The 26,082-nt window shown below is 54.8% G+C and overlaps 1 protein-coding gene across 20 annotated transcripts in view; it reads right to left on the bottom strand.

The window, feature by feature from the left end:
• The window catches only part of LOC140426724 (soluble guanylate cyclase 88E-like), a 581,053-nt gene that overhangs the window by 56,999 nt on the left and 497,972 nt on the right, over positions 1–26,082 (bottom strand). Inside the window, exon 17 of one of the 20 annotated variants that reach the window (XR_011948284.1) lies at positions 22,606–22,790. The exons of the other annotated variants lie outside the window; for them this stretch is intronic. The gene's annotated coding sequence lies outside the window, so the exon portion shown is untranslated. The remainder of the gene's footprint in view (positions 1–22,605; positions 22,791–26,082) is intronic. 20 annotated transcript variants of the gene reach the window in all.

Genomic DNA, 26,082 nt, shown 5'->3' with positions numbered 1-26,082 from the left:
GACAGCCGCACAGTTGGACAGAGAGAATGAGAGAGCCACATAGTCAGGAGACAGATAGAGAGCAGCACTGACAGAGAGAGAGAGAGAGAGCCGCAGAGTCAGAAAGAGAGAGAGAGAGGGCCGCACAGTCAGACAGAGAGAGAGAGAGAGAGCCGCACAGTCAGAAAGAGAGAGAGAGAGGGCCGCACAGTCAGACAGAGAGAGAGAGAGGGCCGCACAGTCAGACAGGGAGAGAGAGAGAGCCGCACAGTCAGACAGAGAGAGAGAGAGAGCCGCACAGTCAGAAAGAGAGAGAGAGAGGGCCGCACAGTCAGACAGGGAGAGAGAGAGAGCCGCACTGTCAGAATTAGAGAGAGAGTGCCGCACCGTCAGACAGAGAGAGACAGAACCACACTGTCAGGCTTAGAGATAGAGAGAGCCGCACTGTCAGACAGAGAGAGAGCCGCACTGTCAGACAGAGAGAGAGCCGCACTGTCAGACAGAGAGAGAGCCGCACTGTCAGACAGAGAGAGAGCCGCACTGTCAGACATAGAGAAAGAGAGAGAGAGAGCCGCACTGTCACAGACTGAGGGAGAGCCGCACTTTCAGACTGAGAGAGAGTATGAGCCGCATTGTCAGAGAGAGAGCCACATCTCAGACAGAGAGTTAAAGAGCCGCACAGTCAGAGAGAGTCGCACTGTCATTCAGAGAGAGAGACAGCCGCACAGTCGGACAGAAAGAATGAGAGAGCCACATAGACAGGACACAGATAGAGAGAGAGCAGCACTGACATGAGAGAGAGAGACACACAGTCAGACAGAGAGAGAGAGGGAGCCGCAGTCAGACACAGAGTGAGAGCCGCACAGTCAGGCAGAAATCGAGAGAGCCGCACAGTCAGACAGAGAGAGAGAGAGAGAGAGAGACGCACAGTCAGACAGAGAGAGAGAGAGAGAGCCGCACAGTCAGACCGAGAGAGAGCCGCATTGTCAGACTGAGAGAGCCCCACAGTCAGGCAGACAGAGAGAGAGCCGCACAGTCAGACAGAGAGAGAGAGAGCCGCACAGTCAGACACGCAGACGGAACCGCACTGTCACACAGGCAGAGAGAGTCGCACTGTCATTCAGAGAGAGAGAGACTGCCGCACAGTGGGACAGAGAGAATGAGAGAGCCACAAAGTCAGGTGACAGATAGAGAGAGAGCAGCACTGACATGAGAGAGCCGCACAGTCAGACAGAGAAAGAGCCGCAGTCAGACAGAGAGAGAGACACAGAGAGAGAGAGCCGCACAGTCAGGCAGAGAGAGAGACACAGAGAGAGAGAGCCGCACAGTCAGGCAGAGAGAGAGAGCCGCACAGTCAGACCGAGAGAGAGCCGCATTGTCAGCAGAGAGAGAGAGAGAGCCGCACAGTCAGGCAGACAGAGAGAGAGCCGCACAGTCAGACAGAGAGAGAGAGAGCCACACAGTCAGACAGAGAGAGAGAGAGAGAGAGCCGTACTGTCAGACAGAGCGAGAGAGAGCTGCACTGACAGTCACAGAGAGAGAGAGAGCCGAACTGCAGACACAGGGAGAGAGACGCCATGTCAGATGGAGACAGTGAGAGCAGCAGTCAGACAGAGAGAGCGAGAGAGAGAGCCGCACTGTAAGAATTAGAGAGAGACAATCGCACTGTTAGACATAGAGAGAGAGAGCCGCACTGTCAGAGAGAGAGAGCCGCACTGTCAGACAGAGAGAGAGAGCCGCACTGTCAAAAAGAGAGAGAGAGAGCCGCACTTTCAGAGAGAGAGAGAGAGAGAGAGAGAGAGGTAGAGAGCCGCACTGTCAGAGAGAGAGAGGGAGAGCCGCATTGTCAGAGAGAGAGCCACATCTCAGACAGAGAGTTACAGAACCGCACAGTCCGACACGCAGAGGGAACCGCACTGTCGCACAGGAGAGCCACACCATCATTCACAGAGAGAGACAGCCGCACAGTCAGACAGAGAGAGAGAGAGCGAGAACGGCAGTCAGAGAGAGGGAGCCGCACAGTCAGACAGACAGAGAGAGAGCCGCACAGTCAGATAGGGAGAGACAGAGAGTGCCACACTGTCAGGCAGACAGAGAGAGCAGCGCCGACAGACATTGAGAGCGGCACATAGTCGGAGAGAGAGCCGAACTGCAGACACAGGGAGAGAGACGCCATGTCAGATGGAGACAGTGAGAGCAGCAGTCAGACAGAGAGAGCGAGAGAGAGAGCCGCACTGTAAGAATTAGAGAGAGACAATCGCACTGTTAGACATAGAGAGAGAGAGCCGCACTGTCAGAGAGAGAGAGCCGCACAGTCAGACATAGAGAGAGAGAGCCGCACTGTCAGGCATGGAGAGAGAGAGACGCACTGTCAGGCATGGAGAGAGAGAGACGCACTGTCAGGCAGAGAGAGAGGGAGAGCCGCACAGTCCGACACGCAGAGGGAACCGCACTTTCGCACAGGCAGAGAGAGCCGCACTGTCATTCATAGAGAGAGACAGCCGCACAGTCAGACAGAGAGAATGAGAGCCACTTAGTCAGGAGACAGATAGAGAGAGAGCCGCACAGTAAGACAGAGAGAGAGAGAGAGAGCCGCAGTAAGACCAGAAGACATAGGAGCGGAAGTAAGGCCATTCGGCCCATTGAGTCCACTCCACCATTCAATCATGGCTGATTTCAATTCCATTTACCCGCTCTCTCTCCATAGCCCTTAATTCCTCGAGAAATCAAGAATTTATCAACTTCTGTCTTAAAGACACTCAACGTCCCGGCCTCCACCGCCCTCTGTGGCAATGAATTCCACAGACCCACCACTCTCTGGCTGAAGAAATTTCTCCTCATCTCTGTTCTAAAGTGACTCCCTTTTATTCTAAGGCTCTGCCCCCGGGTCATAGTCTCCCCTGCTAATGGAAACAACTTCCCTACATCCACCCTATCTAAGCCATTCATTATCTTGTAAGTTTCTATTAGATCTCCCCTCAACCTCCTAAACTCCAATGAATATAATCCCAGGATCCTCAGACGTTCATCGTATGTTAGGCCTACCATTCCTGGGATCATCCGTGTGAATCTCCGCTGGACCCGCTCCAGTGCCAGTATGTCCTTCCTGAGGTGTGGGGCCCAAAATTGCTCACAGTATTCTAAATGGGGCCTAAATAATGCTTTATAAAGCTGCAGAAGTACATCCCTGCTTTTATATTCCAAGCCTCTTGAGACAGGGAGAGAGGGCCGCACAGTCAAGCAGACAGAGAGAGAGCCGCACAGTCAGACCAATAGAGAGGGCGAGAGAGCCGCACAGTCAGACAGAGAGAGAGCAGCACTGTCAGACAGAGAGAGTGAGCCGCACTGTCAGAATTCGAGAGAGAGAGCCGCACTGTCAGACACAGGGAGAGAGAGCCGCACAGTCAGACAGAGAGAGAGAGACAGAGAGAGAGCCGCACTGTCAGACAGAGAGAGAGAGCCGCACTGTCAGACATAGAGAGAGAGAGCCGCACTGTCAGACGCAGAGAGAGAGAGTCGCACTGTCGGGCAGAGAGAGAGAGCCGCACAGTCAGTCAGACACAGACAGGGAGCCGCACTTTCAGAGAGAGGGAGAGAGAGAGAGCCTCACAGTCAGACAGACAGAGAGAGCGAGCCGCAGTTTCAGAGAGAGGGGGGAGAGAGAGCCGCACTGTCAGACAGAGGGAGAGAAAGAGCCACACAGTCAGACAGACAGAGAGAGGGAGCCGCACTTTCAGAGAGAGGGAGAGAGAGAGAGCCGCTCTGCCAGACAGAGAGGGAGAAGCCCACTGTCAGGGGGGGAGTGGCAGGCGCCCAGTCAGTGAGAGAACGATCCACACTGTTAGACACACAGAGTGCCGCACAGTCAGACAGAGAGAGAGCGAGAGAGCCGCACAGTCAGATTGAGAGAGAGTGCCGCACTTTCAGAGAGAGAGAGCCACACTGTCAGAAGCAGAGAGAGAGCCGCACTCTCAGGCAGAAAGAGACAGAGCCGCACAGTCGGACACACACAGAAAACGGCACTGTCAGGCAGACAGAGAGAGACGCACAGTCAGACAGACAGAGACATAGAGCCGCACTGTCAGAGAGAGAGAGAACCGCTCTGTCAGACAGAGAGAGAGAGATCCGCACTGTCAGACAGAGAGAGAGAGTGAGAGAGAGGCGCTGTCAGAAAGAGAGAGAGAGAGATGGACTGTCAGACAGAGAGAGCGAGCCGCACAATCAACCAGAGAGGGAGAGACCCGCAGAGTCATACAGACAGAGAGAGAGACGGAGCCGCACTGTCAGACATAGAGAGAGAGAGAGCCGCACTGTCATACACAGTTAGAGGGAGCCGACCTTTCAGACAGAAAGAGAGAGAGCCGCACAGTCAGACATAGAGAGAGAGAGCCGCACTGTCAGAGGCAGAGAGAGAGAGAGCCGCACTGTCAGAGGCAGAGAGAGAGAGAGAGCCGCACTGTCAGAGGCAGAGAGAGAGAGAGCCGCACTGTCAGTCAGAGAGCGAGGGAGCCCCACTGTCAGACATAGATTGAGAGCCGCACAGTGAGACAGAGAGAGCCACACTTGAAAATGAAATGAAATGAAAATCGCTTATTGTCATAAGTAGGCTTCAAATGAACTTACTGTAAAAAGCCCCTAGTCGCCACATTCCGGCACCTGTTCGGGGAGGCTGTTACGGATGTTACTTTCAGAGAGAGCGGGAGAAAGAGAGCCGCACTGTCAGACAGAGGGAGAGAGCCGCATTGTCAGACAGAGAGAGAGAGAGCCGCACTGTCAGACATAGAGAGAGAGAGCCGCACTGTCAGACGCAGAGAGAGAGAGTCGCACTGTCGGGCAGAGAGAGAGAGCCGCACAGTCAGTCAGACACAGACAGGGAGCCGCACTTTCAGAGAGAGGGAGAGAGAGAGAGCCTCACAGTCAGACAGACAGAGAGAGAGAGCCGCAGTTTCAGAGAGAGGGGGGAGAGAGAGCTGCACTGTCAGACAGAGAGAGAGAAAGAGCCACACAGTCAGACAGACAGAGAGAGAGAGAGCCGCACTTTCAGAGAGAGGGAGAGAGAGAGAGCCGCTCTGCCAGACAGAGAGGGAGAAGCCCACTGTCAGGGGGGGAGTGACAGGCGCCCAGTCAGTGAGACAACGATCCACACTGTTAGACACACAGAGAGTGCCGCACAGTCAGACAGAGAGAGAGCGAGAGAGCCGCACAGTCAGATTGAGAGAGAGTGCCGCACTTTCAGAGAGAGAGAGCCACACTGTCAGAAGCAGAGAGAGAGCCGCACTCTCAGGCAGAAAGAGACAGAGCCGCACAGTCAGACACACACAGAAAACGGCACTGTCAGGCAGACAGCGAGAGACGCACAGTCAGACAGACAGAGACATAGAGCCGCACTGTCAGAGAGAGAGAACCGCTCTGTCAGACAGAGAGAGAGAGATCCGCACTGTCAGGGGGAGAGAGAGTCACACAGTTAGAGAGAGAGCGAGAGCCGTATAGTCAGACAGAGAGAAAGAGCCGCACTTTCAGAAAGAGAGAGAGAGAGATTGAAGCGCACTGTCAGACAGAGAGAGAGAGAGAGAACTGCATTGTCAGTCGGAGAGAGAGAGAGGTAGAGCCGCACTGTCAGACACGGAAAGAGAGCCGCACTGTCAGACAGAGAGAGAGTCGCACTGTCAGACATAGAGAGAAAGATGCCCACTGTCAGGGGGAGAGAGAGTCACACAGTTAGAGAGAGAGCGAGAGCCGTATAGTCAGACAGAGAGAAAGAGCCGCACTTTCAGAAAGAGAGAGAGATCCGGACTGTCAGAAAGAGAGAAAGGTCCACACTCTCAGGCAGAAAGAGACAGAGCCGCACAGTCAGACACACACAGAGAACCCCACAGTTAGGCAAACAGAGAGAGAGAGAGCCGCACTGTCAGAGAGAGGCTCACTCTCTGTGTCTGACAGTGCGGCTCTCTCCCTGTCTGACAGAGCGGCGCTCTCTCTGTCTGACTGTGCGACTCTGTCTCGCTCTCTTGCCGCACAGTCAGACAGAGAGAGTGAGAACAGCACAGTCATCAGAGAAGAGAGAGAGAGAGAGCCGCATTGTCAGAGTGAGCGAGAGCGCGAGCGCCGCACAGTCAGCGAGGGAGGGAGAGCCGCACTGTCAGACACAGAGTGAGAGAACAGCACTGTCAGACACAGAGCGAGTAACACTGTCAGACAGAGAGAGAGCGCCGCACAGTCAGATGGAAAGAGAGAGCCGCAGTCAGACAGAGAGAGAGAGACGCACAGTCACACAGAGAGCGAGAGGGAGCCGCACTGTCAGAAAGATAGAGAGTCGCACTGTCAGACATAGAGAGAAGGCCGCACATTCAGATAGAGACAGTGAACGCCACAATGTCAGACAGAGAGTGAGAGAGCCGCACTGTCCGAAACAAGAGGCGCACTGTCAGACGGAGAGAGACGCACTTTCAGAGAGAGAGAGACGCAGAATCTGACAGAGAGAGAGAGCCGCACAGTCAGACAGAGAGAGAGAGAGAGAGCGGTACGTTGAGAGAGAGAGAGTGCCGCACTGTCAGACGGAGTGAGAGAGCCACACTCTCAGAAACAGACGGAAAGAGTGCCCCCCAGTCAGACAGACCGAGAGAGAGAGCCGCACTTTCAGAGAGAGAGAGAGAAAGGGATACCCGCACTGTCCGGCAGAGAGAGCCGCACTGTGAGACAGAGAGAGAGAGAGAGAGACTATCAGAGAGAGAGAGAGAGAGGCACTATCAGAGAGAGAGCCGCACTCAGACAGAGAGAGAGCGGTACGTTGAGAGAGAGAGTGCCGCACTGTCAGACCCAGAGATAGGGACGCAAAGTCAGACAGAGAGATAGAGATCCGCACTGTAGACAGAGAGAGAGAGCCATACTGTCAGACAGAGAGAGCGAGAGCCGCACTGTCAGACAAAGAGAGAGAGAGAAAGAGAGAGCCGTATTTTCAGACGCAGAGAGAGAGCGAGCCGCACTGTAAGACAGAGAGAGAGGTGCATTATCAGACAGAGAGAACCACACTGCCAGATACAGAGAGATTCGCACTGTCAGACAGAGAGAGAGCCGTACAGCCAAGCACAGAGAGTGAGAGAGCCGCAATGTCAGACACGGAGAGAGAGCTGCACTGTCCGACAGAGAGAGAGAGAGAGAGAGCCGCACTGTGAGACAGAGAGGCAGCCGCACTTTCAGAGAGAGAAAGGGATACCCGCACTGTCCGGCAGAGAGAGAGAGCCGCACTGTGAGACAGAGAGAGAGAGAGCCGCACAGTCAGACAGAGAGAGAGAGAGAACCGCACAAGCAGTGAGAGAGAGAGCCGCACTCTCAGACAGAGAGAGTCTCACTCAGACAGAGAGAGAGAGAGAGCCGCATGGTCAGACCGAGAAAGTGGGAGAGACACACTCTCATACTGAGAGAGAACCCTACAATCAGACAGACAGAGAGAGAGAGAGAGCCGCACAGTCAGACAGGGAGCGAATGCGCACACCCAGAGAGAGTGAGGGAGACGCAGAATCTGATAGAGAGAGCCGCACTGTCAGAGAGAGAACCGCGCAGTCAGAGAGTCGCACTGTCAGACAGAGAGAGAGGCACTCTCAACAGAGAGGGAGACAGAGACGCACAGTGAGACACACAGAGAGAGAAGCGCACTGTCAGACATAGAGAGGGTGAGCCGCACTATCCGACCTAGAGAGAGAGAGCAGCGCTGTCAGAGAGAGAGAGCTGCACTCACAGAAACATGGAGAGTGAGCCGCACTGTCAGGCAGAGGGAGGAGACAGCCGCACAGTCCAACACAGAGAGCGAGAGAGAGCCACACTGTCCTACACAGAGAGAAAGCCACACTGTCAGACACAGAGAGAGCCGTACAGTCTGTCACTGAGAGTGAGAGAGCCGCACTGTCAGACAGAGAGCCGCACTGTCAGGCACAGAGAGCGCGCGAGACAGCCGCACTGTCAGACAGATAGAGAGCGAGAGAGAGCCGCACTGTCGGACGCAGAGCGGAACACGCACTGACAGAAGCAGAGAACCGCACAATCAGACCGAGAGAGACCCGCAGAGTCAGACAGACAGAGAGAGAGAGCAGCACTTTCACAGTGATAGAGGGAAAGCCGCGCTATCCGACAGAGAGTACGAGAGACAGCCACACTGTCAGGCAGACGGAGAGAGCCGCCCCTACAGACATTGAGAGCGACGCATACTCGGACAGAGACGGAGAGCCGCACAGTCAGACAGAGGAGAGAGGGAGCTGCACTGTCAGAAAGAGACAAAGAGCCGCACTCTCAGGCAGAAAGAGACAGAGCCGCACAGTCAGACACACACAGAGAACCGCACATTTAGGCAGATAGAGAGAGAGAGCCGCACTGTCAGACACAGAGAGAGGCTCACTCTCTGTGTCTGAAAATGCAACTCTCTCCGTGTCTGACTGTGCAGCTCTCTCTCTCTCTGTCTGACAGTGCGGCTCTCTCCCTGTCTGACAGTGCGGCTCTCTCTCTCTGCCTGACTGTGCGACTCGGTCTCGCTCTCTTGCCGCACACAAAGACAGAGAGAGTGAGAGCAGCATTTTCAGTGAGATAGAGCGAGAGAGTCGCACAGTCAGACGGAGAGGGAGCCGCACAGTCAGACAGAAAGAGACAGAGCCACACAGTCAGTGTGGTAGTATGTATTGGGGGTCATGTGGGACTGGAAGCCCTAATGTCATTGGCTGACAGATCCCGGGTCCTGGTTGGCCGTTGACCTCTAGCTCCGCCCTGAAGGCGGAGTATAGGAAGCCGGAGTCTTCCCCCGCAGGCCAGTTTACTATCGAGCTGCGGGGGAACAGACACGCTTAATAAAGCCTCATCAACTTCACTCTATTCGTCTCACGGAGTCTTTGTGTGCTACAATTTATTAAGCGTGCCTAAAAAGGACAATGGAGCTCAGGATCATTCCGGAATGCCTGAGGATCAGCCCCCACGCAGTGAACGCGGCAGCAGCCTTCAAGCACTGGCAGACTTGCTTCGAGGCCTACCTCAGAACGACCACCGGCCGGGTCTCAGAAGACCAAAAACTGCAGGTCCTGCACTCGAGGGTGAGCACGGAGATTTTCTCCCTCATCGAAGACTCGGAGGATTTCCAGACGGCGTTCGCAGCACTGAAAAGTCTCTATGTCCGCCCAGTTAACCAAATCTACGCTCGCTACCAGCTCGCGACGAGACGGCAAGCCCCCAGAGAATCGATGGACAAATTCTACGCCGCGCTGCTGATTTTGGGACGAGCCTACAGCTGCCCGTCGGTGAACGCAAGCGAACACACGGACATGTTAATGCGCGATGCTTTTGTGGCAGGTATGCAATCCTCCCAAATCGACCAAAGACTTCTAGATAAAGAGTCGCTAGGACTCAGAGGCACGGGTCCTAGCAGCCTCCCTAGACGTGGACGCGCGTAATACCCGCGCCTACGGCCCCGACCGCGCGGCAACCCATTGGGCCCCGTACGTACCCGTCACGGCGAACCCCCTACCCCCCCCCCGGACACCCTACAGGCTTGCGCAGTCCAAACGCCGAGTCGCACCGGGGGCGCCCGCTGTTATTTCTGCGGCCAGGCGAAACACCCCCGACAGCGCTGCCCGGCCCGCGCAGCTATCTGCAAAAGCTGCGGGAAAAAGGGCCATTATGCGGTTGTGTGCCGGTCCCACGAGGTCGCCGCTGTCCCGGGAGCACAGGGAGCTCTGCAAGCAGTTTACGCGCCCCAACCCCCCCAGCACGCCATGTACGACCCGCAGGCGCAGCGCTCTGGGTCCCGACCACCGCGGTCCCGGGAGAACTGGGAGCTCTGCACGCCGCTTATGCTCCCCAACCCCCCTCTCCGCAGCCCATGTATGACCCACCGCCGGCGCTACCGCTTTGGGTCCCGGCCAACACTCTCCACGGAGAGGAGGGAGTTTTGCGCGTCCCTAACGCCACCCTAACCCCCACCACGCGCCCCACGCCTGACCCGCCGGCGCCACCTACTTGCGCCCCGACCACCGCTATCCCCGGTGAGGGAGCTCCGCGCGGTCCTAGCGCTCGCAGTCCTAGCGCTCCCCAGCCCCCCCCGCACACCATGTGCGACCCGCAGATGCCGCCATTTTGGGTCCCGGCCACCACGAGGGGAGGAGGGGCGCCGCCATCTTGGACCACCCCAGACCTGTACGACGCGTGGGGGTGGCCATTTTGTCCACCCCCGCCGCCATCTTGTGACCCCCCAGCCACGTGCGATGTATGGGGGTGGCCATTTTGTCCATCCCCGACGCCATCTTGGACGGCAACAACGGACCCCACTCCACTACTACAACCACGTCTCGCTTCAATTACGCTCGATCAAGCTCGGCCCCGGACACTCCAGACGACGACGACAACGGTACTAATAAATGGCCACGAGACGCCATGCCTAGTCGACTCCGGGAGCACGGAGAGCTTTATACACCCCGACACGGTAAGACGCTGTTCCATGACCACCTATCCCAGCGCACAAAAGATTTCCCTAGCTGCAGGATCCCACTCCGTACAGACCCAGGGATTCTGCATCGTTACCCTAACGGTGCAGGGGAGGGAGTTCAAAAACTACAAACTAAACGTCCTTCCCCAACTCTGTGCCCCCACCTTGCTGGGATTAGATTTCCAATGCAATCTACAGAGCCTTACGTTCAAATTCGGCGGCCCAATACCCCCACTCACTATCTGTGGCCTCACAACCCTCAAGGTGCAACCCCCGTCCTTGTTTGCGAACCTCACCCCGGATTGCAAACCCGTCGCCACTAGGAGCAGACGGTACAGCGCCCAGGACCGGACCTTCATTCGGTCCGAAGTCCAGCGGCTCCTAAAGGAGGGCATAATCCAGGCCAGCAATAGTCCCTGGAGAGCGCAGGTGGTAGTAGTGAAGACAGGGGAGAAACAAAGGATGGTCATTGACTATAGCCAGACCATCAACAGGTACACATAACTAGACGCGTACCCTCTCCCCCGCATATCCGACATGGTCAACCGGATTGCCCAATATAAAGTCTTCTCCACCGTGGACCTCAAGTCCGCCTACCATCAGCTCCCCATCCGCCCAAGTGACCGCAAGTACACAGCCTTCGAGGCAGACGGGTGATTATACCATTTCCTACGGGTCCCCTTTGGCGTCACAAACGGGGTCTCGGTCTTCCAACGGGAGATGGACCGAATGGTTGATCAACATGGGTTGCGGGCCACGTTCCCGTATCTCGACAATGTAACCATCTGCGGCCACGATCAGCAGGACCACGACGCCAACCTCCAAAAATTCCTCCAGACCGCCAAAGCCTTGAACCTCACGTATAACGAGGACAAGTGCGTTTTTAGCACCGATCGGCTAGCCATTCTGGGCTACGTAGTGCGCAACGGGATAATAGGCCCATACCCCGAACGTATGCGCGCACTCATGGAATTTCCCCTCCCGCACTGCCCAAAAGCCCTGAAACGCTGCTTGGGGTTCTTTTCATACTACGCCCAGTGGGTCCCCCAGTACGCAGACAAGGCCCGCCCCCTAATACAGACCACGACCTTCCCTCTGTCGACAGAGGCTTGCCAGGCCTTCAGCCGCATCAAAGCGGATATCGCAAAGGCCACGATGCGCGCCATCGACGAGTCCCTCCCCTTCCAGGTCGAGAGCGACACCTCCGACGTAGCTCTAGCGGCCACCCTTAACCAAGCGGGTAGACCCGTGGCCTTTTTCTCTCGGACCCTCCACGCCTCAGAAATCCGCCACTCTTCAGTAGAAAAGGAAGCCCAAGCCATAGTGGAAGCTGTGCGACATTGGAGGCATTACCTGGCCGGCAGGAGATTCACTCTCCTCACGGACCAATGGTCGGTAGCCTTCATGTTCGATAATGCACAGCGGGGCAAAATCAAAAACGACAAGATCTTAAGGTGGAGGATCGAGCTCTCCACCTTCAACTATGAGATTTTGTATCGTCCCGGAAAGCTGAACGAGCCGTCCGATGCCCTATCCCGCGGCACATGTGCCAACGCACAAATTAACCGCCTCCAAACCCTCCATGAGGACCTCTGCCACCCGGGGGTCACTCGGTTTTACCACTTCAAGTCCCGCAATCTCCCATACTCTTTAGAGGAGGTCCGTACAGTCACAAGGGACTGCCACATCTGCGCGGAATGCAAGCCGTATTTTTTCAGGCCAGATGGAGCGCACCTGATTAAGGCTTCCCGCCCCTTTGAACGCCTCAGTCTCGATTTCAAAGGGCCCCTCCCCTCCACCGACCGCAACGCATATTTTCTTAATGTGGTGGGCGAATACTCCCGCTTCCCTTTTGCCATTCCCTGTTCTGACATGACCGCGGCCACAGTCATTAAAGCCCGGAACAGCATCTTCACACTGTTCGGTTACCCCGCTTACGTCCACAGCGACAGGGGGTCTTTCATGAGTGACGAGCTGCGCCAGTTCCTGCTCAGCAAGGGCATAGCCTCGAGCAGGACGACCAGCTACAACCCCCGGGGGAACGGGCAAGTAGAGAGGGAGAACGGCACAGTCTGGAAGGCCGTCCTACTGGCCCTACGGTCCAGGGACCTCCCAGTTTCACGGTGGCAGGAGGTCCTCCCGGACGCTCTCCACTCCAACCGGTCGTTATTATGTACGAGCACTAATCAAACGCCTCATGAGCGTCTCCTTGTTTTCCCTAGGAGGTCCTCCTCTGGAATGTCGCTACCGACCTGGCTGGCGGCCCCAGGACCCATCCTGCTCCGAAAGCATGTGCGGGCACATAAGGCGGACCCGTTGGTCGAAAGGGTTCACCTCCTCCACGCGAACCCCCAGTACGCCTACGTGGAGTACCCCGACGGCCGACAGGACACGGTCTCCCTGCGGGATCTGGCGCCCGCCGGCAACACGCACACCCCCCCCGACACCATCAACCCAACCCCCCCCCTTCCTGCCACCGCCGCAACCCGCGACCACCCCCTTCCCAGGAGGATCGGTTCCCCTCCCCTCAGCACCGACCAAGAATAAAGCCCAAGCTGAAACCGTAAAGCTCCTGGAGGCGACAACACCGGTACAAGCACCACCACCACCGGGGCCGAGGCGATCGACACGGACGACCAGACCACCCGACCGACTCGTGGCGTCGATCTAAAACTAAATATGGACTTTTCACAAGAACATTTTGCTTTTCTTCCCATACCCTCTGTAAATAGTTGCAACAGGACAAAATTGTACAATACTGTATTGCCTTGTGAATGTTTTTTTCCTCCCAGGACCAGCCCTGTAAACCCTTACCACCATACGAAGCATCACCCCGCCGGGTTCATTTTTGACAAGGGATGAATGTGGTAGTATGTATTGGGGGTCATGTGGGACTGGAAGCCCTAATGTCATTGGCTGACAGATTCCGGGTCCTGGTTGGCCGTTGACCTCTAGCTCCGCCCTGAAGGCGGAGTACAAGAAGCCGGAGTCTTCCCCCGCAGGCCAGTTCACTATCGAGCTGCGGGGGAACAGACACGCTTAATAAAGCCTCATCGACTTCACTCTATTCGTCTCACGGAGTCTTTGTGCGCTACAGTCAGACACACACAGAGAACCGTACAGTTAGGCAGACAGAGAGAGAGCGCCGCACTGTCAGACACAGAGTGAGAGAACAGCAGTGTCAGACACAGAGCGAGCAACACTGTCAGACAGACAGTGAGAGCTGTAGTGTCAGAGTGAGAGAGAGCGCCGCAGTCAGATAGAAAGAGAGAGCCGCAGTCCGACAGAGGGAGAGAGACGCACAGTCAGATAGAAACAGCGAGAGTCGCACAGTCAGACAGAGAGAGAGAGAGACGCACTGTAAGAAACAGATAGTGTGAGCCGCACTGTCAGACAGAGGGAGGAGACAGCCGCACAGTCCAACACAGAGAGCGAGAGGGTGCCGCACTGTCAGAAAGATAGAGAGAGTCGCACTGTCAGACATAGAGAGAAGGCCGCACAGTCAGATCGAGACAGTGAAAGCCACAATGTCAGACACAGAGAGTGAGAGAGCCGCACTGTCAGAAACAGAGAGCCGCACTGCCAGACGGAGAGAGGGAGCCGCACTTTCAGAGAGAGCCGCAGAATCTGACAGACAGACAGAGAGAGAGAGCGGCACTATCAGAGAGAGAGCCGCACTCAGACAGAGAGAGAGAGAGCGGTACGTTGAGAGAGAGAGAGCGAGTGCCGCACTGTCAGACCCAGAGATAGGGACGCAAAGTCAGACAGAGAGATAGAGATCCGCACTGTAGACAGAGAGAAAGAGCCGTACTGTCAGACAGAGAGAGCGAGAGCCGCACTGTCAGACAAAGAGAGAGAGAGAGACGTATTTTCAGATGCAGAGAGAGAGAGAGCCGCACTGTAAGACAGAGAGAGAGGTGCATTATCAGACAGAGAGAACCACACTGCCAGATACAGAGAGATTCGCACTGTTAGACAGAGAGAGAGCCGTACAGCCAAGCACAGAGAGTGAGAGAGCCGCAATGTCAGACACGGAGAGAGAGCTGCACTGTGAGACAGAGAGGGAGCCGCACTGTCATGCACGGAGAGAGAGTCGCACTGTCAGACAACAGAGAGAGTTGGGGAACCGCACTGTCAGACACAGAGAGAGCCGTGCAGTCAGACACTGAGAGTGAGAGAGCCGCACTGTCAGACAGAGAGACAGAGAGCCGCACGGTCAGGCACAGCAAGCGCGAGAGAGAGCCGCATTGTCAGACAGATTGAGAGCGATAGAGAGCCGCACTGTCAGACAGATAGAGAGCGAGAGAGAGCCGCACTGTCGGACACAGAGCGGAACACGCACTGTTAGAAGCAGAGAGTCGCACAATTAGACCGAGAGAGAGATCTGCTGAGTCAGACAGACAGAGAGAGAGAGCAGCACTTTCAGAGAGATAGCGGGAAAGCCGCGCTGTCTGACAGAGAGTACGGCAGACAGAGAGATCCGCGCCTACTGACATTGAGAGAGGAGCATAGTCAGGCTGAGAGCCGCAAAGTCAGACAGAGAAGAGAGAGGGAGCCGCACTGTCAGACATAGAGAGAGAGAGTGAGCCGCACTGTAAGACGCAGAAAGAGAGCCGCATTGTCGGGCAGAGAGAGAGAGAACCGCACTGTCAGGCATAGAGAGAGAGCCGCACAGTCAGTCAGACAGAGAGAGGGAGCCGCACTTTCAGAGAGAGGGAGCAAGAGAGAGCCGCACAGTCAGACAGACAGAGAGAGAGAGCAGCACTTTCAGAGAGACGGTGAGAGAGAGTGTCGCACTGTCATACGGAGAGATAGAGAGAGCCACACAGTCAGACAGAGAGAGAGAGGCCCACTGTCAGGGGAAGAGTCAGAGTCGCCCAGTCAGTGAGAGAGCGATCCGCACTGTGAGACACAGAGAGAGCCGCACAGACAGAGAGAGAGAGCCGCACAATCGGACTGAGAGAGTGCCGCACTTTCAGAGAGAGGGAGAGCCACACTGCCAGAAACACAGAGAGAGACGCACAGTCAGACAGACAGAGTCAGAGAGCCGCACTATCAGAGAGTGAACCGCTCTGTCAGACATCGAGAGAGAGAACCGCGTTGTCAGACACAGAGATAGGGACGCACAGTCAGACAGAGAGAGAGAAAGAGCCGCACTGTCAGACCCTGAGAATGAGAGAGCCGCACTGTCAGACAGAGAGAGAGCCGCAATGCCAGAAAAAGGGTGAGCGAGAGCCACTCTGTCAGGCAGAGATAGAGAGCCGTATTCTGACAGTGCGGCTCTTTCTCCCTCTGTATCTGACAGTTGTAGCGCACAAAGACTCACGAGAGACGAATAGAGATGAAGTCAATGAGGCTTTATTAAGCGTGACTTGTTCCCCGCAGTTCAGTAACAGACTGGCCTGCGGGGGAGAACTCCTGGTTCTTATACTCCGCCTTCAGGGCGGAGCTAGAGGTCAACAGCCAACCAGGACCCGGGATCTGTCAGCCAATGACATCACGGCTTCACAGTCCCACATGACCCCTAATACATACTACCACATTCACCCCTTGTTAAAAATGAACCCGGCGGGGTGGTGCTTCGCATGGTGGTAGGGGTTTACAAGGCTGGTCCTGGGAGGAAAACTTTTGCATGTCATCACAGGGTTTTTGTTTTTTTGTTTAGCACTATTTACAGTAGTCGTAAGGGGGAAAAGAAAAAAAAGTTCTCGTTAAAGTCCACAACATTTTAGTGTTACATCGATGCCACGAGTCGGTCGGGCGGTCTGGTCGTCCTTGTCGATCGCCTCAGCCCCGGTGGTGGTGCTTGTTCCCGTGTTGTCGTCTCCGGGAGCCTTACGGTTTCTGCTTCAGCTTCACTTCTGGTCGGACCTGGGAGGAGGACCGATCCTCCCGGGAAGGGGGCGGTGGCGGGGTGCGCCGGTGGCAGGGAGGGGGTGATTGGTGCCGGGGGGGTGTGCGTGTTGCCGGCGGGCGCCAGATCTCGCAGGGAGACCGTGTCCTGTCGGCCGTCGGGGTACTCCACGTAAGCGTACTGCGGGTTCGCGTGGAGGAGGTGAACCCTCTCGACCAACGGGTCCAACTTGTGCGCCCACACATGTTTTCGGAGCAAGATGGGTCCTGGGACCGCCAGCCAGGTCGGCAGCGACGTTCCAGAGGAGGACTTCCTGGGGACGACAAGGAGGCGCTCATGAGGCGTTTGGTTAGTGCTAGTACACAGTAGTGACCGAATGGAGTGGAGAGCGTCCGGGAGGACCTCCTGCCACCGTGAAACTGGGAGATCGCTGGACCTTAGGGCCAGTAGGACGGTCTTCCAGACCGTGCCGTTCTCCCTCTCTACTTGCCCGTTCCCCCGGGGGTTGTAGCTGGTCGTCCTGCTCGAGGCTATACCGTTGCTGAGCAGGAACTGGCGCAGCTCGTCACTCATGAAGGAGGACCCCCTGTTGCTGTGGACGTATGCGGGGCAACCGAACAGTGTGAATATGGTGTTAAGGGCTTTAATGACTGTGGCCGCTGTCATGTCAGGGCAGGGGATGGCGAAGGGGAAACGGGAGTACTCGTCCACCACATTCAGGAAGTATGTGTTGCGGTCGGTGGAGGGGAGGGGCCCTTTGAAATCCAGACTGAGGTGTTCAAAGGGACGGGAAGCCTTGATCAGGTGCGCACCATCCGGCCTGAAAAAGTGCGGTTTGCACTCTGCACAGATGTGGCAGTTCCTTGTGACTGTACGGACCTCCTCCACAGAGTAGGGGAGGTTGCGGGACTTTATAAAGTGGTAGAACCGAGTGACCCCCGGGTGGCAGAGGTCCTCATGGAGGGTTTGGAGGCGGTTAATTTGTGCGTTGGCACATGTGCCGCGGGATAGGGCATCGGACGGCTCGTTCAGCTTTCCGGGACGGTACAGGATCTCATAGTTGAAGGTGGAGAGCTCGATCCTCCACATTAAGATCTTGTCGTTTTTAATTTTGCCCCGCTGTGCATTATCGAACATGAAGGCTACCGACCGTTGGTCCGTGAGGAGAGTGAATCTCCTGCCGGCCAGGTAATGCCTCCAATGTCGCACAGCTTCCACTATGGCTTGGGCTTCCTTTTCCACTGAGGAGTGGCGGATTTCTGAAACGTGGAGGGTTCGGCAGAAAAAAGCCACAGGTCTGCCCGCTTGGTTAAGGGTGGCCGCTAGAGCTACATCGGAGGCGTCGCTCTCGACCTGGAAGGGGAGGGACTCGTCGATGGCGCGCATCGTGGCCTTTGCGATATCCGCTTTGATGCGGCTGAAGGCCTGGCAAGCCTCTGTCGACAGAGGGAAGGTCGTGGTCTGTATTAGGGGGCGGGCCTTGTCTGCGTACTGGGGGGCCCACTGGGCGTAATATGAAAAGAACCCCAGGCAGCGTTTTAGGGCTTTTGAGCAGTGAGGGAGGGGAAATTCCATGAGGGGGCGCATGCGTTCGGGGTCGGGGCCTATTATCCCATTGCGCACTACATATCCCAAGATGGCTAGCCGGGTTGTGCTAAAAACGCACTTGTCCTCGTTGTATGCGAGGTTCAAGGCTTTAGCGGTCTGGAGGAATTTTTGGAGGTTGGCGTCGTGGTCCTGCTGATCGTGGCCGCAGATGGTTACGTTGTCGAGGTACGGGAACGTGGCCTGCAACCCGTGTTGATCAACCATTCGGTCCATCTCTCGTTGGAAGACCGAGACCCCGTTTGTGACGCCAAATGGGACCCTTAGGAAGTGGTATAATCGCCCGTCTGCCTCGAAGGCTGTGTGCTTGCGGTCACTTGGGCGGATGGGGAGCTGATGGTAGGCGGACTGGAGGTCCACGGTGGAGAAGACCTTATATTGGGCAATCCGATTGACCATGTCGGATATGCGGGGGAGAGGGTACACATCTAGTTGTGTGTACCTGTTGATGGTCTGGCTATAGTCTATGACCATCCTTTGCTTCTCCCCTGTCTTTACTACTACCACCTGTGCTCTCCAGGGACTATTGCTGGCCTGGATTATGCCTTCCTTCAGCAGCCGCTGGACTTCGGACCGAATGAATGTCCGGTCCTGGGCGCTGTACCGTCTGCTCCTAGTGGGTTTGCAATACGGGGTGAGGTTTGCAAACATGGATGGGGGCTCAACCTTGAGGGTTGCGAGGCCGCAGATAGTGAGTGGGGGTATTGGGCCGCCGAATTGGTAGGTTAGGCTCTGCAGGTTGCACTGGAAATCTAATCCCAGTAATGTGGGCGCGCAGAGTTGGGGAAGGACGTAGAGCCTGTAGTTTTAAACTCCCTCCCTTGCACCGTTAGGGTCACTATGCAGAAGCCTTTAATCTGTACGGAGTGGGATCCTGCAGCTAGGGAAATCTTTTGCGCACTGGGACGGATGGTCAAAAAACAGCGTCTTACCGTGTCGGGGTGGATGAAGCTTTCTGTGCTCCCGGAGTCGACCAGGCCTGGTGTCTCGTGCCGGTTTATCAGCACCGTTGTTGTCGTCGTCTGGAGCGTCCGGGGCCGTGCTTGGTCCAGCGTCATTGAGGCCAGACGTGATCGTAGTGCTTGAGCGTCTTCCTCGAACCCCGTGGAACCGTCGACACTGGGGTCCGTTGTTGCCGTCCAAGATGGCGGCGGGGTGAACAAAATGGCCGCCCCCATGCATCGCACATGGCTGGGGGTCACAAGATGGCGGCGGGGGTGGACAAAATGGCCGCCCCCATGCGTCGCACAGGGCTGGGGGGTCCCAAGATGGCGGGGCCCCTCCTCCCCTCGTGGTGGCCGGGACCCAAAATGGCGGCGCCTGCGGGTCGCACATGGGGCGCTGGGGGGGTTGGGGAGCATTTGAAACGCGCAGGACTCCTTGTTCTCCGGGGACAGCGGTGGCCGGGACCCAAAATTGCTGCGCCTGCGGGTCGTACATAGGGCGCTGGGGGGGTTGGGGAGCGTTAGAAACGCGCAGGACTGCTTCTTCTCCTGGGACAGCGGCGACCTCCCGGGACCGGCACACAGCCGCGAAATGGCCCTTTTTCCCGCAGCTCTTGCAAATCGCTGCGCGGGCCGGGCAGCGCTGCCGGGGTTGTTTCGCCTGGCCGCAGAAATAGCAGCGGGCCCCCCCGGGACGACTTGGAGTCTGAACCGCGCAAGCCTGTGGGGTGGGGGGGGGGGTTTGTCGCGACGGGGGTCCACGGAGCCCAAGGGGCTGCCGCGCGGTCGGGGCCGTACGCGCGGTCGTTTCGCGTGGCTACATCCAGGGAGGCTGCAAGGGCCCGTGCCTCTGAGAATCCCAGCGACTCTTTTTCCAAAAGTCTTTGGCGGATTTGGGGAGAGTTCATACCTGCGACAAAAGCATCGCGCATTAACATGTCCATGTGTTCAATTGCGTTTACCGGCGGGCAGCTGCAGGCCCGTCCCAAAATTAGCAGCGCGGCGTAGAATTCGTCCAGCGATTCTCCGGGACTTTGCCGTCTCATTGCGAGTTGGTAGCGTGCGTAGATCTGGTTCACTGGGCGAACATAGATGCTCTTTAGTGCTGCGAACGCCGTCTGGAAATCCTCTGCGTCTTCGATGAGAGGGAAAATTTCCGGGCTTAACCTCGAGTGCAGGACCTGTAGTTTCTGGTCTTCTGTGACCCGGCCGGGGGCCGTTCTGAGGTAGGCCTCGAAACAAGTCTGCCAGTGTTTGAAAACTGCTGCTGAGTTCACTGCGTGGGGGCTGATCCTCAGGCATTCCGGGATGATCCTGAGCTCCATAGTCCTTTAAGCACGCTTAATAAATTGTAGCGCACAAAGACTCACGAGAGACGAATAGAGATGAAGTCGATGAGGCTTTATTAAGCGTGACTTGTTCCCCGCAGTTCAGTAACAGACTGGCCTGCGGGGGAGAACTCCTGGTTCTTATACTCCGCCTTCAGGGCAGAGCTAGAGGTCAACAGCCAACCAGGACCCGGGATCTGTCAGCCAATGACATCACGGCTTCACAGTCCCACATGACCCCTAATGCATACTACCACAACAGTGCGGTTCTCTCTCTGTCTGTCTGTCTGACTGTGCGGCTCTCTCTGTACCTGACAGTGCGGCTCCCTCTGTTTCTGTGTCCGATGGTGACGGGGAGGAGGGCGGAGAATGGTTGTTCCCCTCACCACCCATTCCCCCTGCCGCGTGTGGTTGGCTTCTGTGCCTCCCTATTCTCTCCACAACATAAGGGTCCTCTGAGGTTCCTACCTCCCCCCGTTTTATTGGCTGTTCCCGTACCAGACTCCCCCAACAGGCGCCGGAATGTGGTGACTAGGGGCTTTTCACAGTAACTTCATTAAAGCCTACTTGTGACCATAAGTGATTCTATCTATCTACAAAAAAGTCCTGGAAGAAGTTGGTGTATGGTGTCCACGCCTTGTGGAATCCCTTTTGCGACCCATATGGCGAATTTGATTTTCTCCAGGTGGAAAAATTCCAATAGGTGGGACAGCCAGGCTGCAGCTTTGGGTGGTGCTGCTGATTGCCAGCCGAGCAGGATTCATCGGCAAGCAATTACGGAGGTGAAGGCAAGGGGGTCAAACCTCCTCCCTATAAAGAGTTCTGGCTGGTCTGATAGCCCAAAGACTGCCACTTTCGGGCTTGGCTCCACCCTCATCCCCACTACCTTGGGCACTGCCTCGAAGAACACTGTCCAGAACTTGACATGTCTGGGGTATGCCTAGAATATGTAGATGTGGGTGGCCGGGCCTCCCTGGCACCATTAACATTTCTCCTCCACCTCCGAGAAGAACCTGCTCATTCAGGTTCTGGTTAGGCGTGCTTTGTGCACCACTTTCAGTTGCATTAGGTTTAGCTTTACACATGTGGAGATGGAGTTGGCCCCCTTCAATACTTCGCTCCAGAGTCCCCACCCTATTTAGAACCTGTGGTCCTCCTGCAATATTTCTCTCGTCTCATCCAATGGGGTACGCGCTTTCCCCAGGCGGCACCCATACAAGTACTGTAGTTCCCCCCCCCCCCCCCCCCACCCCCCACCCCCACCCCCTCACTCCAAGTTGTCCACGTCCAGCAGTTCTCCTAATAGTAATTGTCCTGGCGCCCATGGGTACCTCTTTGCTTCCATACACAGGAAGTTTTAATTTGCAGGTATTTTAGCTCGTTCTCCACAATCAGTTGGAGCTTCTTTGTCAGTTCGTCTGGCCTTGTCAGTCTGTTTCCGTGTAAAAGTCCCTAACTGTTAGTGCCCCCCCCCCCCCATCTTGTCCCCATATTTTGAAGTTGACTTCCATTTTAGCTGGCACAAACCTCTGATTATTGCAGATGAATGTCATGATGGACATTTCAGTCCGACCAAAGTTTTGACTTAGCTGGCTCCATGACCGGACCATGGATATTACCACTGGGCTTGTGGAGTGCTTGGCTGGTGGGGACGGAGGACATCCCCTGCAGGAGTCTTCCTCCAGTTTTACCCATTCGGCTTCTGGTTACTTTATCCATTCCGCTATTGCTGCTCAGTGCAGTTTGGGAGGGCCTGGCCCCCCATGCTTCTCATTCTTTGCAGGACTTTTTTGAAGATCCTTAGGTTCTTCTCCCCTCTCTCCCCCACTGCGCACACACACACACACTCCCCCCTCCCCGGGCACACAAAAACCATGATCATTTTTCTACTATGTTGAAAAAGGCTTTGAGGTTGTAGATTGATAAGGATCTGAACATAAAGGAAAATATGGGCAGTATGTTCATCTAATCGTTTGCATCCACCCAGCCAGGGAAGGTCGGAGTGTGTCCCACCTAACAAGATGGCGTTGGGCAGCACGGTAGCATGGTGGTTTGCACAATTGCCTCACAGCTCCAGGGTCCCCGGTTCGATTCCCGGCTTGGGTCACTGTCTGTGGGGAGTCTACACGTTCTCCCCGTGTGTGCGTGGGCTTCCTCACTGACCTGGTTTCCTGCCACAGTCCAAAGATGTGCAGGTTAGGTGGATTGGCCATGCTAAATTGCCTTTAGTGTCCAACATTGCCATTAGTGCTGGGTGGGGTTACTGGGTTATGGGGATTATGGGGATAGGTGGGGGTGTGGGCTTGGGTAGGGTGCTCAAGATTCGGTGCAGACTCGATGGGCCGAATGGTCTCCTTCTGCACTGTAAATTCTATGATCTCTTATAACTGTACAAATCTCTGAATACTTAATTCTAGCACTAGCACTACCACTAACCTCTTCCTTTTAAGTTCTCTTCCAGGTTTGAAGATCTTCAGGTGCCCGTGGAATGGATTAGATGACCAAATCCAAACCGGCAGGGCTCCTCCATTGACCCGGCCTGGAAGCTGAAGAGGCCTCAACCGGAAGTCCGACCCGACCTCGCGTAGGACCCGACCCGGCCCTCAGAGTGCACGACCCAGCTTTAAAAAAAATTAATTGACAGGATGTGGGCATCGCTTGTTAGGGCAGCATTTATTGCCTATCCCTGTTTGCCCTTCAGAAGGTGGTGTTGAGTAGCCCTCGTGAACCCACTGCGCTGTTAGGGAGTGCCTTCCAGGATTTTAACCCAGCGACAGTGAAGGAGTGGCAATATATTTCCAAGACAGTGTAGTGAGTGACTTGGAGGCGAACCTCCAGTTGGTGGGGTTCTCAGGTATCTGCTGCTCTGTCCTTCTGGATGGTCGTGGTTTGGAAGGTGCTGTCTAAGGAACCTTGAGAGAGTTACTGGCATGCATCTTGTATATGGTGCACACGGCTGCCACTGATCGTCCGTGGTGGAGGGTTTGAATGTTTGTAAAAGGGAGAGCAAGCAAGCGGGCCGCTTGTCCTGGGTGGCATCGAGATTCTTCAGTGTTGTTGGAGCTGCACTCATCCAGGCAACTGGAGAGTATTGCATCACACTCCTGACTTGTGCCTTGTAAATGGTGGACAGGCTTTGGGGAATCAGGAGATGAGTTACTCGCTGTAGGATTCCTAGCATTTGACCTGCCCTGGTAGCCACATTATTAATACAGCTAATCCAGTTCAGTTTCTGATCAATGGTAACACCCAGGATGTTGATTGTGGTGGATTCAGTGACGGTAATGCATTGGAATGTCAAGGGACAGTTGTTAGATCCTCTCTTGTAAGAGATGGTCATTGCCTGGCACTTGTATGGCACAAATGTAACTTGACACTTGTCAGCCCAAGGCTGGATATTATCCAGGTCTTGTTGTATTTGGACACGGACTGCTTCATTATCTGAGGAGTCGTGAATGGTGCTGAACATTGTGCAGTCATCCGCAAACATCCCGACTTCTGACCTTATGATGGAAGGGAAGTCATTGATGAAGCAACTGAAGATGGTTGGGCCAAGGACATTATCCTGAGGAACTCCTGCAGTGATGTCCTGGAGTTGAGATGATTGAGCATTTGTCAGGAGTATGCTGGGAGAGGAAGCGATGCCAGTTGCTAGACCACCCGTTCCATCTGCTGGGGAAAATGACCACCCACCCCCCCCTCCCCCTCGGCCATGAGACCAACGCAGGCCAGCAGCACGGTTCAATTCCCGTAACAGCTTCCCCAAACAGGCGCCGGAATGTGGCGACTCGGGGCTTTTCACAGTAACTTCATTTGAAGTCTACTTGTGACAATAAGCAATTTTCATTTCATTTAGGTGCTGGTTTAGCACAGGGCTAAATCGCTGGCTTTTAAAGCAGACCAAGGCAGGCCAGCAGCACGGTTCAATTCCCATACAAGCCTCCCCAAACAGGCGCCGGAATGTGGCGACTAGGGGCTTTTCACAGTAACTTAATTGAAGCCTACTTGTGACAATAAGCCCTTTTCATTTCACATACTCCTCTAAAAATCTCTTCTGGATGCTCCTTACACATTCTGCTCAATCTACGCCTCCAACACTACATGAGTCCCGTTCAATGTTGGGGAAGTTAAAATCCCCCATCACGACCACCCTATTGCTCCTACATTTTTCTATAATCTATCTACATATTTGTACATCTACTTCACGCTCGCTTTTGGGAGGCCTGTAGTAAAGTCCCAACAATGTTACTGCACCCTTCCTATTTCTTATCTCTACCCATATTGCCTCAGTGCTCGAATCCTCCATCGTGCCCTCCTTAATCACAGCTGTGATATCATCTCTGACTAGTAATGCAACTCCTCCATCCCATTTACCTCCCTCTCTATCCCTCCTGAAGCATCTACACCAAGATCGACTGCGAATATATGAAGGCTGATATTTTTCTCATCCGCATTCTCCTGCCTTCTCCCCATAACCCCTGATCCTTTATCAGCACAGGGCTAAATCGCTGGCTTTGAAAGCAGACCAAGGCAGGTCAGCAGCACGGTTCGATTCCGGTAACAGCCTCCCCAAACAGGCGCCGGAATGTGGCGACTAAGGGCTTTTCACAGTAACTTCATTTGAAGCCTACTTGTGACAATAAGCGATTTTCATTTCATTTTTCATTTTCAGTTTCAAGAACCTATCTATCTCTGTCTTAAAGACATTCAGTGATTTGGCCTCCACAGCCTTCTGCGGCAGAGTTCCACAGATTCACCACTCTCTAGCTGAAGAAATTCCTCCTCAACTCTGTTTTAAAGGATCGTCCCTTTAATCTGAGATTGTTCTCTGCTTCTAGTTTTTCCTACAAGTGGAAACATCCTCTCCATGTCCACTCTATCCATGCCTCGAGAGTTTCAATAAGTCTTTGTCTTTTCTGGTGTGACAACTGTACAAGCTGTAGTCGCTGACTTGAGCAGTTCTGTGTCAAACTCTAGATGTGGAAATACGGCTTTAACTGTCTTTGTTTTGAGAAGCGCTCTGTGATTCCTTCGTAGAATAGAACCTTCACTTGTCAGAATGACGTACGAGCATGGAGCTGCTTGACGGATCACAAGTGCCATGCAGGATCATCCCCAGTTGGAATCTGTACCCGCACATTATCTCCTGGTTCTTGCGTTTCTAGATCCCCAGCTGTCCTGTTGTACTAATGCTGTTGGGTGTGTATGTTGTGCTTAATTTTCTTTACAGCATCAGCATAATCAGGTAGATGGGCAAAGGGTGCGGGGTTAATTGTTGGTAAGGAATTAAGTTAAATCTATAGCAAGGAGCGATATAGGATCAGAAGGCATAGAATCTCGGTGGGTACAGCTGATGAAGCGCAAAGGTAAAAAGACCCTGAAGGGAGTTATATACAGGCCCCGTAGCAGTAATCAGGAGATAGCAATTACAATATTCATGGTAAACTTCAATATGCAGGTGGACTGGGAAAATCAGGTTGGTCGTGGATCCCAATAAAAGGAATTTGTGGAATGTCCAAGAGATGATTTTTTGGACCAGCTTGTGCAGAGCCTACTCGGGAACAGGCAATTCTGGATTTGGTGATGTGTAATAAGGCAGACTTGATTAGGGAACTTAAGGTGAAGGAACTCTGAGGGAGCAGTGACCACAATATGATAAGATTTTCCCTGCAGTTTGAGAAGGAGAAGCTCGAATCAGATATAATGGTATTATAATTAAAGAAGTGTAACTACAAAGACATATGGCCAGAGTTGATTGGAAAGGGAATCTAGCAGGCAAGACAGTGGAACAGCAATGCAGGAGTTTTGGGGGGGTTATTCGGGAGGCATAATAGAAATTCATCCGAAGGAGGAGGAAAAATGCTAAGGGGAGGACAAGGTATCCATGGCTGACAGGGGAAGTCAAGGACGGCA

This window comes from Scyliorhinus torazame, chromosome 7 (assembly GCF_047496885.1).
Source record: "Scyliorhinus torazame isolate Kashiwa2021f chromosome 7, sScyTor2.1, whole genome shotgun sequence".
NCBI lineage: Eukaryota > Metazoa > Chordata > Chondrichthyes > Carcharhiniformes > Scyliorhinidae > Scyliorhinus > Scyliorhinus torazame.
The sequence above is the reverse complement of the archived record's forward strand: the minus strand, read 5'-3'. Positions and strand labels throughout refer to the sequence as shown.